Source organism: Haliotis rufescens, unplaced genomic scaffold (assembly GCF_023055435.1).
Source record: "Haliotis rufescens isolate VD_foot unplaced genomic scaffold, xgHalRufe1.0.p SCAF_4, whole genome shotgun sequence".
Classification (NCBI taxonomy): Eukaryota; Metazoa; Mollusca; class Gastropoda; order Lepetellida; family Haliotidae; genus Haliotis; species Haliotis rufescens.
Genome location: NW_025964112.1, coordinates 57561275 through 57580143, shown reverse-complemented (window position 1 = coordinate 57580143; position 18869 = coordinate 57561275).

Below are 18869 nucleotides of genomic sequence, written 5' to 3'. Positions count from 1 at the left end.
GCCACCGAAATGGTCGAATTCTCGTACACAATGTGGGGCAAAACGCCCATTTCGACGACGATAAACACGTTGTCTTCCATCTCGCCGGTGAAGAAGAAATCATGATTCTTCGCTAAACCACACTCGTCTCCAGTTTATCAAATTCCCAGGCTGTAAGGTATGGCACCAACGTAAGCGTCGCTGTCGATGGATCTGTTGCAAATCAGGGACGATAACTGGTCTTCTAGGTCGGATTCCAACCTCGCGAAGATGGTTCCTAACAGTCTGGTCCGAAATCCTCTTTAAACCAGGGATGCGACCTACAGTCTCCACAGCTGTGGCACAGACAGGTGGAACAGTCGAATGCAGCGATCCTGTGCAGGGGTGGTAACTCTAGGTCGGCCGGTTCTCGATGGATTTGAACTGTGTGTATCGGTCACAAAGGCGATCAAATGGTGCTATGGTTGACTTTGAAGTGGCGTGCAACAGAAGACTACGATTCCAGTCTTTGGATACGTCCTATGTTTCGATCGGCATTTTCGAACTTGAAAACTGTTGACAATTGAATGACAAATTATTGGCTTATGATTGCCTTTTTATAGCCACTACCACGAGTTACGAATGCCATAACTTGCACGTGCATTTTAGTTTACTGTTTTCCTCCATGCCATTTTTGTGTGAACGAGTGTGAAAACATTGCCGTTTAAGACATTGCTAATCGTCAATGGCTGCGTTTGGCGCACCGTTTGTCGAATATCAGGCCACTAACATTTTCCAATAACATATATCCAATTTATATACCGGATCTTTTGTGTGGTCAGGTTCAATGAACTACATACTACCTGTGCGTTTCTATTTTTTGAAGAGTGGACTTTAGGTAAAACTAATCAGTATGTTGTTTTTCAATTCAGAATTTACTTTAATATTTATTCTGCATTTATGGAGGTATAAACGTAAAAACCTGTATGTGCACTGTGTGAAGCAAACGTGTGCACATCGAAACATATTTATATATACATATGTACAAAATAATATTCTTAGAAGTAAATAAGTCAACAATAGTATCTTCACAGATGATGTTCATTTCATCATTGACCAAAAACATAAGAAATGATATGAAATAAGTGGCATATACCAGAGCAGTAATGCAACAAAAAAAACTCTCACTCTATTATCAGCCAATCAGGAAACCGACTTCTGCTAGTGGGTTGGGCATAATGTTCTTTACGTTTATGGGAACATAAACGCAAAGAAAACTGATTGTTTATCCATTGAAATGCCAATGAATTAAGTCATTCGCAATGTATTTGCTGATAGGCGATGTTATCGAGATTTAATGGAAACCTGGTATTTGTAGTAATAACAATTCGAAAAGTCTTTGTTTACATGCTGGTCATGTATAACTTTCATTTTGACCTGACACGATTTCAAATTTTCCTTAGCTACTTCAAATATCTTTGACAGTCTCGGCTAGGATGTAGATGCATAATCGAATATGTTCAATCCGACCGACCGCACCCGCCCGGAAAACGGAAGGTTCGGGGTTTCGATCCCCTCTCGCGTCATACCAAGAGACGTTAAAAGATGGAACTTGTAACATGTTACCCTACCCTCGGTATGAAGGGGCTACAACAAGAACTGGTCGGCTCGGAGTCAATACACTGTGTCTGAGTTGGGTATTTATGTTAAACTGCGCCATATCTCAGTGGGCGAGCACTATAAAATTGGCATTAGTCCGGATTGAGACAAGCAGAGACACACACACGCTGTGTAAGTGCAATAATCTTGAACGCGACGTTAAACGACATTTCACCTCACCTTCAGTCTGACCATTGCCCTTTAAAAGCATTAAAATCCCGCGAACAGTATGTAACAAATATAATTCAGTGTAATCCCGACTCCCAAATTCATCCCGCACTGGCTGAGGCCTAGTCATGTCAATGCCTTTCCAAAGCAGCCTGAGATCCAAATATGACCTGGTTAGACTGTATATGGAGTTTGGTAGACCAGCTATATACAATGTGTCTTATCCAAAGGCTTGGTAATTACTTGGGCCATACATGTTTCTATGAACAATTGCCTCTGGAAATTTAGTTGATGCAAACATAATTGACAAGAGGTTATTACCTGACTTTGCGATAGTCTATGCTAACTCGATTGAAAGGTTCTTCAAACGCTGGTGTTGGCTTCAAAGATGAAGGTATTTTTCTTATTAGATTTCCATTCCATCTAACATGGCTGACATGATCAAAAGTTTTTGGATTATAGCGAAACGATTGACTCGAAAAGCAAAATCTATTAGCCTGTAAAATATTGTTATCCGTAGGTCCATCAACACCCAAGTGAATGGTCTATGGCGAGTGTGGCAGATACTGTTATACATGAACTCCAAAATTAGATGCTTGAAATACCGGTATATTATTGTTGGAATGCATGAACGCCGAATCCCCAAACTTGCTTATAATATGCTTGTACATTTAGATGACATGGGCAAAGTTACATGGGCATTACATATTAGAAACCTTTTGTTTTCCCCTGGCTTTGTATGGTTAAACAAAACAGTTGGTGATATTAAACTCTTCTTGAAACAATTTCGTGAAAAATGTATATATAGGTTTTACCAGGAATGGTATACCACACTAGAAAACAGTTCAAGGTATGACTTGTTTAGACCTTTTAAGAGTCTTATTCAACCAGAAAATTACTTATCTACATTAATATCAAGAACCCTTCGACGTCCATTTATTACATTTAGGCTCGGATTGTAAGATCTCATGATAAACGAAGGAAGAAAATGATCCACTGAAAAGTCGAAAAGGTTATGCCCATTCAGCTAAGGAAAATAATATTATTGTGATCTAAGAGACAAGTCTATACCAGAACACTATCTGTCATATTATCCTGTACATGCTTTTATTTCTCTTCTTTCTTCAAAAGGTGATGCTGTCATATAAAAGCTGGCTATATGCTCAAAATGCAATTTACCTCAGAAACAAATTGTTAAACATGAGTATATATATCCAAATATGTAAAACTACTTATTTGTATTTCTTTTGTATATGGGCCGGAGGCCTCACATGCAATAAATATCTTTGACTTTGCCTTTGAGAGACAGAACTGAGCGACATCTGGTCGCAACTTAGATAGTAAACTTGACTAACTGATAACTATACAAATAATCCCATTTCAAGACAATAGTTTTAATGTATTACTATTTGGTATGCAGTGGTTCAAATTAAACATTGCCTCATAATATAAACCTTTTTGTTGATTGAAGTGAAAAACTTTTACGAATTGTTTGGTTAGTGTGGTCCGCCGATTGTAGAGATGTTATATCTGTGTTATTCATCAATGTCGTTTTGTTCTTGATATTTGTAGTTAATGAGGTTATCTGTATATTAATCTACGTCAGTCAGTTCTTGTTCTCAGATGCAGATGTTAACTAGCTCCGATTCATTTGTCAACGTTTTTTATTCTTGTCCTCCGTTTTTAAGATTATATTTCCGTTTATTCATTTATCAATATTTTTGTTTTTGTCCATCAATTATTATGTTTTGTTTTGATTCCTCACATGGACGTATAGCTATTGTCTGTTTCCCTTTGAGTTTCATATCATTCTTATATTCTTTTGGGGTCTGTCAATTGTAATGATATTATTTCAGTCTTTATTTATTAATCTACATCATGTAATCGTGTCCTTGCAATGGCATTATTACACGATCTGATGGACATATATCATTACATTGCAGAAGTTCCACAATAAGAAGGCTATGGTAATTAAGCTACTCGTCATGTTTCTTTTCTGTTTCAATCTTATCGTTACATATGTATAAGTCTAGTAGATATATATCAATTCCCAGGTCACTTTGTCTCATTTATGGGTTAATTGTGGATCGTGATGAATGAATCGTAATCTAGATTCACCACCTCGTGTAATTCGAATGCGGTGAATTTAAAAAAACGACAAATGACTTGGCGTAAATTTGATAACGGCAAATCCAGCACGCTTCCCACATTATGCATTATTCACCTGCTACGTTGAGACTTGCGCTTTTTTATGAGGATTGGGGGTTAGCGATTTATCTGTATTTGCACTAAACTGTCAAGTTCCCGGCAAAATGTCATTACACTAAAGGGACTTTCAGATGACTGTCTGCATGTGAGATGCTTTTGTCTGCCACATTGCTCCAATCGGTGTATATTTATATACTCACTCATTCCCCAGCAAAAACAACTAGGAAATACAGGATATGAAAATTTGTTGTCATGCTGGAAAATATAGTTTTCTGACACCAACTGTGTTGTACGACAATGCATACGTTTCCCCCGATTGGGAAATGATGAACACTTGTTACATAAACTGATGAAGATAAAGGCGGTTGCAAAACACAAGATCTTGCAAATACGAATCCAAGAAAATATGAATCGATAACTACCATCCTAGATCCCGACCATGCGTTGTATTCACCTTACCACCTATTGTAAATAACAAGTTAACAAGTTGTTTCTGGATGGCCTAAATAGATCGTAGAAACGAAGGAAGGGAAATTTCCATTCAGTTTTGACGTTGATCTGCTATATGCTACGTCGCTGAAACGGCAAGTAGGGACTATGGGTTCTCTTAATTATGTAATTTGACCCGAAGGTGGTTCTGAATGCCTTCCATTTACCATCAAGAGCGTTAGTCAGCAGTCGAGAGGATCATTACATCAGTTCATCGGCTTATGTTTACTGATCGTTATACTGGGGGTAGCCCTGAATCTAATAACTGGTATTAGTTGTCTGACAGATAGCATCAAACGCCCAGATGGAAGCTTTGTAATTTCGTCATGTCGATGCTTGGGTATACATTTGTCGCATTTTTACATCTGGATTAAGGAGGAGCCTTGGTCCAAAGGAAATCTAATTAGATTTGGCCTCCCTTCAGTGAAGAAAAGCCAACAATCAAGGCACATGTAAGCACACCAAGTCAAATAACATGTCAATGTAATACTATTTTCATGACCGAATGTGTGGAAGCTCTTATCCTTGATAGGCTGCAATGGTGACTCTTGTACCAAGGAATCACGTTCAAACGATCTAAAACGTTGTGTGAGAAATACTAGCGTTCGCATTCAAGTGGAATAACATTATTCCCAATTCAAGTTATAAGGTGAGGTGAGGTGAAATGGGGATTAACGTCGCGTCCAAGACATGCACTTATACTGCGACGTGCATGCACGCGTGTGTGTGTGGCTTCTTGTACTAGTCCGGACTGATGCCGATTTAAAGTGCTAGTTTAACATGAATACCTCACTCGGCCACAGTGTACTGACTACAAGCCGACCAGTCCTCGTTTTAACCCCTTAAGACAGGGTAACAACAAGTACCTCTTTTAACGTCTTTTTGTATGACGCGGCCGGGGATCGAGCCCCGGACCTTCCGCTCTCCGGGCGGACGCTCTACCACTAGACCACGGGGACGGTCTCTAGTTATAATATACTCAAAAACACACAATCCCGAACCTTCCACTCACCGGACGGACGCTCTACCACTAGACCACGGAGGCGGTCTCTGGTTATAATATACTCAAAAACACACAACCCCGGACCTTCCGCTCTCCGGGCGGACGCTCTACCACTAGACCACAGGGGCGGTCTCTAGTTATAACATACTCAAAAACACACAACAGGACAGCAGCAAAAGAGATGGAACTTCTAACTAGGCATACTGTCTTGAAGAACGTGCCCAGCACCAAATCCAAAATAATTGACATTTCCAGGTACAATACCAAATGGTGATTTATGTTATGAGCAATGGCCTACGCCGATGGCTACGATGGCACGCAATCAACTCAGCCTGACGCATTATGTCGCCTCGTACCACAAGCATAGACTGTTACTGCATATGCTTCATCTTCCCGAGGCAAGGGAGTTAACTGAGTATGAAAGTCCAGTTCCTACCTTGCCCAACTTGGCTGGAATTCCAGAGTTACTTTTTGGTCGGATTAATGAATCCATGCATAGTCCAATTAAAATCGCGTAACGAACTAGATATCCGGTTCGTAAACAACATAGATTTCAACGTTCAGAATTCGGTCGACTGGGCGTCCACATATATTTTCAAATCGTTTCATGTTTTTTTTAATCAAGGCGCTCAAATGACTTGATGCACTTCGCATTTTATTACAATATAGATCTTGGTTATCGATCAGAACGTCTTGACCGGGGGCCGCCATTTTGTTTGAAAAGCAAATGCAAGTGATATGAGAGATTTAATCTGATTGGTCAACAGGCGGGGCATAGAAGGGACATTACTCGTAATAGACACTAGTGGCGCTACGGTAGAGCCTGGAAATTCCAGCCTTGTTCGGCATTGTGGAAACTGGACCTTTATAGTCAGTAACGTCTTGCCTTGGGAATATGCATAAACTTTAGAAACTGGATTACATGGTGTATATATCTATTCACGAAGGCAGTAATGTGTCTTATGTGTCTTTATTGATATCGTACTCTATATACATTCTTCATAAAAGGTAGGCGATCGTGAAATATAGACGTTAAAACAAAGTATTAGAACAAAGATAATTCTTGTTGACAAACATCGTGCGCAAGAACGTTTATACCTGTAACCTTTCTACCAAAACACATCCGATAGTTTCGCATGCCGAACGCAGTAGCGCCACTTAGCGTTGGCGGTCATTCCTTATTTTAACACTTTCAACGAAGGTCAATTAATCTCTGTGGACCATTATTTCTGTCACTCTTGTTGATTCTGCTTGTCATATATTTGTGATTTACTTGATTTCATTCATTGTTTGTGTTTGAACGAGCGATGCGGCGTCTACCAGATATTGGTATGTAGCAGAATCAGGCGCTGTGGCCAATACGTTCAATGTTTCGCAGTCTGTGATTAGCAGACTATGGAACATCTACCAACAAACCAAAAATGTTGACGATCGACCTCGTTCACGGCGTCCCAGGTCAACGGCAAGAGTACATGATCGATTGATCTGAAAGCAGGTTCTACGAAATCGAGCTCAGACGGTGAATCAAATTGGTGCAAACTTTCATCAAGCTGCTGGAGAACGATTTACAGATCAGACAAATGCTAATCGTCTACATGCAGAGTTGTGCTGCCTCTTACAAATAGCCACATTGCCAACATGCCTCAATGATGTACACAACGTCGAACCTGGGGCAATCATGTTTTCCGATGAGTCCCGATTCCCTTTGCACTTCCATGAAAGGCGGGGTCGTGTCTGGCGAAATGAACGTCAAGCCGTAAATATGTGAAATATTACATCCGAGATCTGTTTAATATAGGGCCTGAAATCTATTTAAAAAATAATATAATATCCGAGGTCTCTTGATTAAACCGTAGAAACGTCTGTGACCTGCATCACTCGATCAGTATGTTGACACGCTGCGATATACCTAAAGTATACCTGAGGCTTGGAACATGTAACCGGTTATATTTTGCTCAGCTTGAACAACCGCTGGTGACTTTTGACACCCGACATATTGAGCGAGTTTGCTTCCTAATAGACGTGTCCAGTGTTTACCCTGGCTTTAAATAAAGTTGCTCAGCGTCTTATATCAATATGTGTCGAAGGAATCGTCAAGAAATAAGCCTCAGGGACGTTGCAGCGATTACCATTCTACTTGTGACCTAATCTAATTTCACCGATTTGTTTGCTTATCGACTTCAACGTGTGTTTACTTTTCTTTAAAATCCAAGTTCATAGCAGTGTCAAAAATTACGTGTTCGTCCATGGTGCTGCCCAATTTTGCTAGTTTTCAAAAGTGAACTCTTTCAAGAGGAACAACGTCATGATACAAATCTTGTAAAACCACTGAATCTATGTTAAAATCCGCAATATCAGTTAAGCTCAGTTCAGTATTTCTCTGCAAAAACAACAACGTTGGTACAAGGGTTTAGATGTATGCAATATATAATATGCATTCGATAGAGATCAAGATGGTAACATGCTTTAATAAGTGATTTAGACACTTCAAAGCAATAACGTATTCAAATATACAATGAATCTAGACAGATGTTTAAAAGTTGATATATTTTTAGGTGATAATGTGTTTCACATATTTGGCCAGATAGAACAATTCTGTGGCATAGAGAGAAGTTGTTGATGGAGAACAGCTTCACACCTAAGTATATGCTCTTAGTGAAACACGTCTCCAACGGAAGATGAATGGAAACGCAATCTTCTCTCAGTGACCATCGCCGTCGGTCGGTTTCAATAGGTACATTATGCACATGTTTTATTTGGGATTACACTTTCTTAGTAAAGTACAGATTCTCGTACTTTTTTGGGTTGAGTCCCGTCCGGGATTCGAACCCACACTTGCCAGAGCATCCAAAGGGGTAAATTATGATTTGATGTGCGAAATTCCAGAATCGGTAAATATATAAACTGACGTCCAAAAGAAACTTTACCAACTGAAAATATAAATTTCAGACAAAGTAGATTTTTTTTTTCGATGAAGTCTATCTAAAACACATAACCTAAAAACAACAATAGTGTATGCAGAAAATGTTAATCGTCTGTTACATGTTTGCGAGATAACACGCGAAAAAGTGAAAAACACGTGCACCACGGGTAACTGCGAATGCACGTGCGGGTAATGGTATAAAACGATTGCAACGGCAAGTCAGACATCCACAGTGATAAGAAAAACACAAAAGAAATGCCATGACTCACAGTCGAACAACGTGAACGAGCCTTGGGTATGGTACAGATGAGAGCCACCCACGCCCATATTGCACGAACGTTCGGTTGCTCCCGTGTTGCCGTTACCAACTTGATGCAACGTTACAGACAGACAGGGCGGACCGCTGACAGGCCAAGAACAGGCAGACCCAGGGTGACCACGCCCCATGATGACCGGTACTTGCGTACCTTGCACCTCCGAAATCGCTTCCTGACAGTGACGTCATCGGCGGCAAATGCCTTAGGTCACAAGGTTAGTCGACAGACAGTGGCCAGGAGACTCAGGGCTCATGGAATCAGGGCTTTTAGACCATACAGAGGACAGCTATTAACAGCGCAACATCGTCGTCTGCGATTGAGATGGGCCCGGACTGTACGACGTTGGCAACGACGTGACTGGCAGAGGGTTGTCTTCACTGACGAAAGTCGATTCTGTATGTTTAGGGCTGATGGAAGACAACGTGTTTACCGCCGAAGGGGTGAACGAACGGCGGCGTGTTGCGTGCCGGAGGTCCTACCATATGGTGGAGGGAGTGTCATGGTGTGGGGAGGGATCTGTGGGCAGGAGAGGACACCGCTTGTCATCGTTGACGGAAACTGGACAGCTCAGCGTTACATGGATAACATTCTTCGTCAAGTTGTCCTTCCATTTCTCCAACAGCAGCCACTTGGTGTCATTTATCAGCATGACAACGCTAGAGCCCATACAGCCAGAATTGTCACTAACTTCCTCGCAGCCAACAACGTCCACGTCCTGCCGTGGCCTGCACGCTCACCCGACATGTCCCCCATAGAACACCTCTGGGACTTGATGGATCGTCGTGTTCGACACCCACCCTCCCGAGCCCACCGGCAAGAACTGATCTTGGCCCTCCAAGAAGAATGGCGTCAAATCCCACGTGACCTCATCAGACGACTGACTTTTTCTGTGCGTCGAAGAGTTTTTGCGTGTATTGAGGCATTTGGTGGTCACACACGCTACTAATGACTTGTTATTGAACATGGGCGATTGTTTATGTACTCTGCCTATTGTCCATGATTCTGAAAGCTCGAGTTTTGTACCACACCCAACTTTGGGGGGCTCTGACGTCATTCTAGGTCGCGGTAGTGTTGATTATGTTGATATATTGATCTTCTCAATACACTTTACTTCATGCATGTATGTTTTGTTGTTTTTGAGCAAGAGTGATTTCAAACTCTTTTGGACGTCAGTTTATTTTTGGAAGAAAAAGAAACATTTCAAATTTTGGTAATTCTTTTAAGTGTTTGGTATATAAACCTTTTGAACAAAATACACTCAAGTCACTTTTGAATAAATTGATCTCTAAGACCTCTTTTGACTTTGAAAGCAGCCATGACTTTGAGCAGCATAGTGGGTTGATGAATACTTCTGACAATCCGACATTATTTAGTATTTGTTTTACTGTTTCTATCCATTTATACGATGTTTCATTTACACCATAATCTAGTATCATATAATTATATAGATTTTGTGATAACTTTGTTGGACCGTTACATTTCGTTAATATATGACATAAGATCATCCGTTTCAGTACCTTCACATTTATGAGTTCCCTGCCAAGTTCCCCACAAGCAATAACATTCGGTGTTGAATTTCTCTGACCAGTTAGGAATTAAGTAAAATTCAGTGTATTTTCTCTATTATTTCTAAATTTTTAAAACCCCAATAAGGATTGGTACTACCACCACATGAAAAGTTTTCAATAGACAATCTAATGGTAGGTTAACGTTTCTTGCTCTTTTTATTAGCCAGTACATTGCTTTTTCGCGTTTGCTGTTATAGTGATGTTATAAGAAAAACACATTTCTATCTTCGCTGAAGATTTATACCTAGGTATGTTATCAACACTGTCCAGTATCTGTCTCCAAAAATAAAATATTGATTGGTGGATTTGGCTGGCCCTCTCCACTGCTTATAATTTTGGTTTTGAGATATTTACATTAAGCTTCCATTTTAGGCAGTATTGATTGAATTGATCTATTGATTTATGGAACCCCGAATGGGTAGCGCTTAAAGGACTGTGTCGTCTGCACAGTGTAATACTAGAAATTGTAATCATACTGTGATGTCATTTTCTGATATACAATCCAATACCATCCCTTCACATCCTTGTTTTGCTAAATACGATTCATTTAAATCATTTAAAAATACTGAAAACAGTAATGGTGAAAGATTTCCGACCTGTCTGACCAATGATCGACAAGGGAAATATTCAAAGTCTGCATTATTTGACTGTACAACTGATTTAATACTACTGTACATACTTTTATACATAACGTTATAATCGGCCGTCAAATCCAATGGCTTGCGGGGCGGTCGGGTAGCCTAGTGGTTGAAGCGTTCGCCCGTCATGTCGAAGACCCGGGTTCGATTCCCGACACGGGTACAAAGTGTGAAGCCCATTTCTGGTGTCTCCCGTCGTGATATTGCTGGAATATTGTTAAAAGCGGCGTAAAACCATTCTCACTCCAATGGCTTGCATTTCGACCACAGTCCTAATCTTAATACAGTATCTAATGCCTTTGTAAAATCTATGTTCGCACAGTAAAGTGGGTTTTTTTAAGTTTCAAATTATGCATTAATGACTGGATAACGAATATATTATCCGCAGTTTGAAATTGTTTCCCAAATGCCGATGGTGCTGAAGTTTGGACATTATTGCAATTAGCATCTAGAAATTTCGTCAACCGTTCATTTAGAAAACTAGTAAAAGAAATTCCCAAACAGCTTAATATTTTAATAGGTCAGTACGAGTTTGGAGCAAATGGATCGCTTTCATTTTTGAAGATAGGTTATCATTCCTGTTAACCAGTTGTTAGGGATGTTCCTGTTAACCCGTTGTTAGGGATTACACCAGATGAGAGCACAAGATTGAAAGGTTCCGAAAATAAAGGTATCTATTATCTGTTCATTCTCGACAAAATCGTCCGGAGTACTTATTTCTGTTTAGTTTCTTTGCAGCTTGTATAATTTCTTCAGACGTTTCATCATCATTTTACATTCATGTAACGGCGTTTCTTCTAATGCAGAATCATCGATTTTGTTTTCATTTAGGGCTTTATAAAGGTTAAAGAAGGAGTTAATATCAGGAGATATCAATGACAAAATACGTTCGACCACTATTGCGCTATTGCATAAGCTCTACTGATCGACGATTCACAAAACCAAATGGGTAACTACACAAAGATATTCACAAATTCACCAGTTCCACGAAGCTAGAAAAGCTCGTATCAAAACATACAAAAAGTGCACATGTCTAATTTGTATTACTGCAGCATAATTGAAATTCTCCCAAATCCAGTTTCAATTTCGTTGTAGCTCCCAACAACCTGAAAAAGAGATGAATCAATACCGTGGTAACGCTCGGGCAGAATGGTCCAGATTTCGACACAGGGAATCAGTAGAATCATTGCTGTTCTTTGTTTATGTTATCAGCAGTTTATGCAGAATACGAACTCTAAACGCCATGTTCTTCGTGCTTGCTTCCTTATATCTTGATATGAGTCTAGCCTCTGCTTGTATCGAGTTTAATGTTGAACACACCCACTGAGGGCTCTAACACGAACTCCTATTGTATGAACGTGATGTTGAACGGTATCTGGGGTTAATTTTCAGCAATATTCCAGTCATATCACGGCAGAATCCAACAATGGGCTTCAGACACTGAACCCATGAGGACAATCGAATCCAGCTTATTTTCGAGACAACGCATCAACTACCAGGTTACTCCACCACTGAATTAAAAAAACCTACATCCATGTGTCTATTTTCTAATTTCATAAAAAGTCATGAGTATGAAGGCTATGCAAGTCGGGTTGTAACATGATAGATTCATAAAAAGAATACAGTTTGTGAAGTTTAGTTGTGGTGTGCACAGTCGCGATTTGTATGTTTAAAAGTCCCTCAAAAACTCCCCATTTGTCCTCAAAACGTTACGCTATTACTCAGATTGGTACTGCTGGTCGTATGTTCCATTCTCTCGTTTGCCCCTATAATTATCATTTGCAAGAACATTATCATTAGTATTGAGTTCCGAGTAACCTGAAACCGTCTGCGACATTAGTCACTTTGGACTAATCCATATTAAACTTGCACCTTGCACGTTAGAGATACACCTTTATGCGAAATACTGTTTAATGTCACTGGGTGGTATTAAACAAAGCTTACTCACACACCTCTGTACAGCGGTCCCTAAAGCCTTTTAACAAATTAAATGAAGATTTCTACTTTGTTTGTTTCCTTCGAATTTTAAGATTGATTGTTATCCAATTGTTATATACATTGGGTATCAGTCGAACGGTATTGATTCAAGCATTTAATCAAAACCCGTATATTGCTTTCCGACCTAAACCCATACGTCTTTACATCATATTTATTTAATTACGGTTGCCTTGAATTTCCTGAACTCACAGCTTTAGTCCCACAAAGTAGGTTATCATCAAACAGACTGACCAGCCGGTCATCACAGGCGCCGACGTTGATCATATCCGGACGTCGGAGAAGACAATTTTGTCACGTGACAAAAGTGGCCAATACAATGGGCTGCAGCCCATGGTAGAACGATAGAGCTGTGAAAAGAATTGATGTGCTAACTAGACTTGTCCTTCATCCCTTCTGGCGAACAGAGTGTTATTGATCATTGACCAGCAGTGATCGCGATTGACTTTCGGGGGATTATGAAGAGGAATCATGGTGAATTGCTCTCTGATGTAACGTTCCGTTCAGAAACAAATTAAATGTCTCAACTATATAATGTTTCCTTATACTAGCGTGTCAAAATTATTTTGAGTCATGGGATACTGTGTGTGAATGTAGCAGCTGTTTTTGTCATTGATTGTGAGATTTTCCCTTTTCCCTTATACAACCTGATAACAGACGCCTCTATCAGCCCCATGGTGTGAAATGAACATCTCTCTTTCACGAATATATTAAAAGACAATTCCTTAAAGATGATCGACTGAGTCTGATCCCGTTCTTAGTGACAACGTGTGCCGAAATGTTTGTCTGAATGAATACGTGATTGCGGAATATAGAGCTACGAGATTTAAAGTGATCTGATCAATGCTCCATATGTATAGTAATTACATGCTTTTAAGGTCCTTTAATGCATGATGGCCTACAATTGGACTCAGGTCCTAATGGAACGCTTTATTGGTCTTCGTGAAAAATGTTTTATTCGAAACTTTCACTTGAGAAATGGATTTCTCCTTTAGATTGATGGATAGTGTCACTATATTTTACAATAAATGAAAAATTGCATCCTTAAAATTCAAAATAGTCTTTATACACCGTCATGCGATATGTATGCTTCAACAATAAGGTTTCTGCTCCCACTTATCTCAGCCATATATATTCAGACGCATGTTGATCGATGTCTGATCCGTGTGAAGACATACCTAGCAGTTAACTTGGCTTCTTTCAACCTACAAGTTAAACGTTTACTGCTAGCTGGTGTGAACATGTGTCTTCATTCTCTCATTGGATAATGGCATGACAAAACATTGATTTTTCTCCAAATTCGTAAGGATCGAGATCCATTAAAGCTAAAGTGGCCCATTAATGGTAACCAAACCCTTTGAAGCTAGAAAATTGTCATCAGTTTATTCCACCCTGTAAGTATTCTAGATGTTGAAACATGCAGGCACTGGAAAATTGAAGTGAACCAATATGTATAAATCCAACAGACTATTAAGCTGGCATCTACTGACGAATTGGAGTGAGTGAGTTAATGTGGCTTTCCCTGGTAATCAGCAATGTTACAGCAACGTCATTGCTGCCTGTCTGTCCTAGACAGATTGATGGCATGAGAAACGACCAATGCTCACGAGGCACAACGATACACAATCAGCTTGGTCAGGCAACAACCATAAGCCCATTTAGCCACAGCAAGCCTCTTCTAGCAGGGGCGATCATTAACCATATGGTTTCATCATCAAACTCACCACGAAGCACACAAGTAATATATGATACTAAAGTAGTGTATATTTAATACAAATATCATTGTTGACTCGATACACATACGGAATGACTTCGCATTAGTAATACAGGTATTCGTATAATTGTTGACCTGATTCTGACTCTGCCAGCTCGACACATTATTCAACATTCAATATACAGCCCATTTTGCCACAGCAAGCCTTTTCTAGCAGGGGCGATCATTAACCATATGGTTTCATCATCAAACTCACCACGAAGCACACAAGTAATATATGATACTAAAGTAGTGTATATTTAATACAAATATCATTGTTGACTCGATACACATACGGAATGACGTCGCATTAGTAATGCAGGTATTCGTATAATTGTTGACCTGATTCTGACTCTGCTAGCTCGACACATTGTTTAACATTCAATATACACCTCATCTTTACTTCAGATAATTATTTGTGCGAATAAAACAAAATGATCATTGCATTAGTGGTTGATTTTAAGATTCCATTCACATTCCACGTATCACCCACATTTATAACATTCGTTTCAGAACTCAGAACGACACACAAACAATCATGTAATAATTTTTGTATTCTACATTTCTTCGGGCTTGTATTTATGGTTGATTTTAAGATTCCATTCAAATTTCCACGTATCACCCACATTTATAACATTCGTTTCAGAACTCAAAACGACACACAAACAATCATGTAATAATTTTTGTATTCTACATTGCTTCGGGCTTTCCTCCCACGTTACGTTGATTCGCCGAGATTTAATGAAATGGTGCTAAACCTTGTTGGACTGATACTAACGGGATCGCGTGGCCTGACTCGGTGACTCGTTTGATGAATGTCATTGTATCCCAATTGCGTAGGTCGAGGCTCATGGTGTCAATCACTGGATTGTCTTGTCCGGACTCAATTATTTACAGACCGTCGTCATATAGCTGGAATATTGCTGAGTGCAACAAACAAACAAACCAACAAACAAAATTGTTGAGATCCGTTCCACCGAACTCACTCATTTACTCAGTGACTTACCAGCATGTCTCATCAAAATTGGGAATCGCATCGGAAATCAATTTCGTCACTGATGCGTCAGATGTGACCTCCACATGTCTACCTAACACCTTTGAAAGCTTTTCTAAGTCCACACATGTTGTAGCCCTATTCAAACAACCTCTGAGCAATAGTCGCATGACGCTCTTAAAATATTTATAGATTGTATCTCAAATGTTCTACCGAAGGCTGGAACTGCTATAATATTGCTCGACTTAAAGGGAAAGTTGACTATTGGAAAGTTAGATTCATCCCCCTTTCATACACACTTGTGGACAGGTTTTCTCTTTGAATCTTAATGCATTGGTTTAAATATGAAACAGAGGCGATTGCAACCAATCCGAATTATCCTTTTGCATAGAATATAACAACTACTTCGATGCATATCCATCGAGCGATCATGTTTGTTCCGATCATACGTATTCGGTGCTTACGATCTTTATGCATTACACGCCCAGCGCTATACAAAGCGATTTGATCAGAGACGGGATCGGTGGACTTCTTTCTTCCTTTTGACTCCCTTGTTTGATCTCTGCACGACACGTATTCCTGGAGGCAAGCTGGCTTTGTTTGTTCCGTTCATCGTGTTACCACTTGCATTACCGTAGCCTTCAAGCAGGATGGATTGGGGAACTTGTTAGCTACATCCAGGCAGTTACAATAGGTTCCTGCTTTACGTGTCTCCTTAAGAGAAAGCGGCTAGTTGTTTTTTTCTTACTAATTGCTTACTTATCCTGCGAAAGGTGACACTTGTTACATTGTTAGTCGTACTGACTCTGGTTTAATAAACTAATAGGTATTTATTGCAAGGACAGGTTTCGGTATCAGGTTACTTGGAAATCCTTTCATAACCTTTTTGCACCAGGCTTCGCCCGAACACACGAAAGGATTTAATTATATATATTACACTACTCACTTACAATGATTATTATTGATAGATAAGTGTCGAATGTATCGCGGTTTCTGTCCAACATCTATGGTGGATAATTTCTCTCATTTCGTATCTCCACAAGATGCGATGACGAGAAAACACGACGATGCTATGCGTAGATGTGATGTTATTTCGCATCTCCGCGTTACTCACTATCTACTTTCTATCATCCAGTAATCACCATTTACCTTCATCATCTGTCCCGTGAGGATCCGGGGTGGGAACAGGTCTTCAGCAACCCATGCTTGCCGTAAAAGGTGACTATGCTTGTCGTAAGAGGCAACTAACGGGATCGGGTGGTCAGGCTTGGTTGATCCCATTCCGTGGATCGATGCTCATGATATTAATCTCTGGATTGTCTGGTCCATACTTGATTACTTACAGACCGCCGTCATATAGCTGGAATATTGGTGAGAGTTGCGTTAAACAACAAACCAACCAACCGTCTAAAACGATCCATTCCATATTCAGCCACCTCCCATCACGCACTGACAATCATCCATTACTCACCATCCATTACTCACCATCCATTACTCACCGTCCGGTACTCACCATCCAGTACTCACCGTCCAGTACTCACCATCCAGTACTCCCCATCCATTACTCACCATCCAGTACTCGCCATACAGTACTCACCATACAGTACTCACCGTCCAGTACTCACCATCCAGTACTCACCATCCAGGACTCCCCATCCAGTACGCCAATCCAGTACTCACCATCCAGGACTCACCATCCAGTACTCACCATCCAGTACTCATCGTCCACTGCCAATCAGAGAGTACTATCCCGAACTCATGTTCCAACATCCGCTATTCACCATCCACTATCCATCATAGATATCTCACCCTTCAAAGCTTAATATCCACTATTCACCATCCCTTCTAAGCATTCACTGTAAGCCATTGTGCTGAGGCAGACATTCTTGTCCAAACATTTCACTTTATACAGACTCAAATGTTTACAAATGTACCTGTCTCTAATGACCGCCTCCGTGGTCTAATGGTAGAGCGACCGCCAGGAGAGCGGAAGGTCCGGAGTTCGATCCACGGCCGCGTCATACCAAAAGACGTTAAAAGATGGTACTTGTTGTTACCCTGTCTGGCGTTCAGCCTTAAGGGGCTAAAACGGGGACTAGTCGGCTCGGGGTCAGTATACTATGTCTGAGTGGGGTATTCATGTTAAACTGCGGTATGGTATCTCAGTGGGCTAGCACTATAAATCGGCATCAGTCCGGACTAGTACAAGCAGCCACACACACGTGCATGTACGTCGCTATATAAGTGCAATAATCTTAGACGCTACGTTAAACCCCATTTCACCTCACCTCACCTCACCTCACCTCACCTCACCTCACCTGTCTCTAATGGGAATTGGTCTAGGTATATAAATTCCAGTTGCATCTTCAAAGTTTGGATATTTTCTGTAATTACGCATTTTTACAGAATTTCCTGTTTCCTTATCTCATCAATAAAACAATTTCCTGACAGAGATGTTTTTCGTCCTCTCAGTTTATTGACAATTACCCAGAAGCGTTTTTATTTGAATTGGTTTACGCACCTATGGATAGCAAAAACGATAATTCGCGGGGAAAAGCAAAAACTTTGGAAGTCGCAGGAAAAAATCCCACAATATCGATTGTAAATCTTAAAGCTTTGGTGTCGAAACTATCAATCATCGGTTGGAGGTTGAGGACAATGGACGTGCAACACTCTGTAACATCCATTGAAAGACTTTCATGCCAGAGTTACAATAACACAATCGATTATTTATCCTAACTCTTGTCTTTTACACGACTGCTAGTCCTTGACGTAAGCAATACTTATATAAACGAACTTTTAACGCGACCTTGGTTCCTTGTTTAAAAATGGCTAATGGTATTTGTTCCGAGCTCGGAAGTATAAGATTACTGGTTACAAGAGGTTCCGGTTACATCCTGTATCGCAACCCTGCTATTGTTTCTTGCACAATAATTGCAATCGGTAGTGTTCATAGACAAATGAATATTGATTGGTTATCATGAAAACATAAAGCTCATTCATATTTTCGGATTTATTACTTAAAACTTGGGCATAGTTTAAGGAGATTATCCTTTTTCGAAATATTAATTTACAAAATTCATAATAATGTATCGTGTTTTTATTTTAGTCTGATCTTTCAAAAAACACTTGTATACGTTTTGCTTTTTGTATTATTTTTTTTAAATTTGGTACAGCACTCACTCACTCATTCACT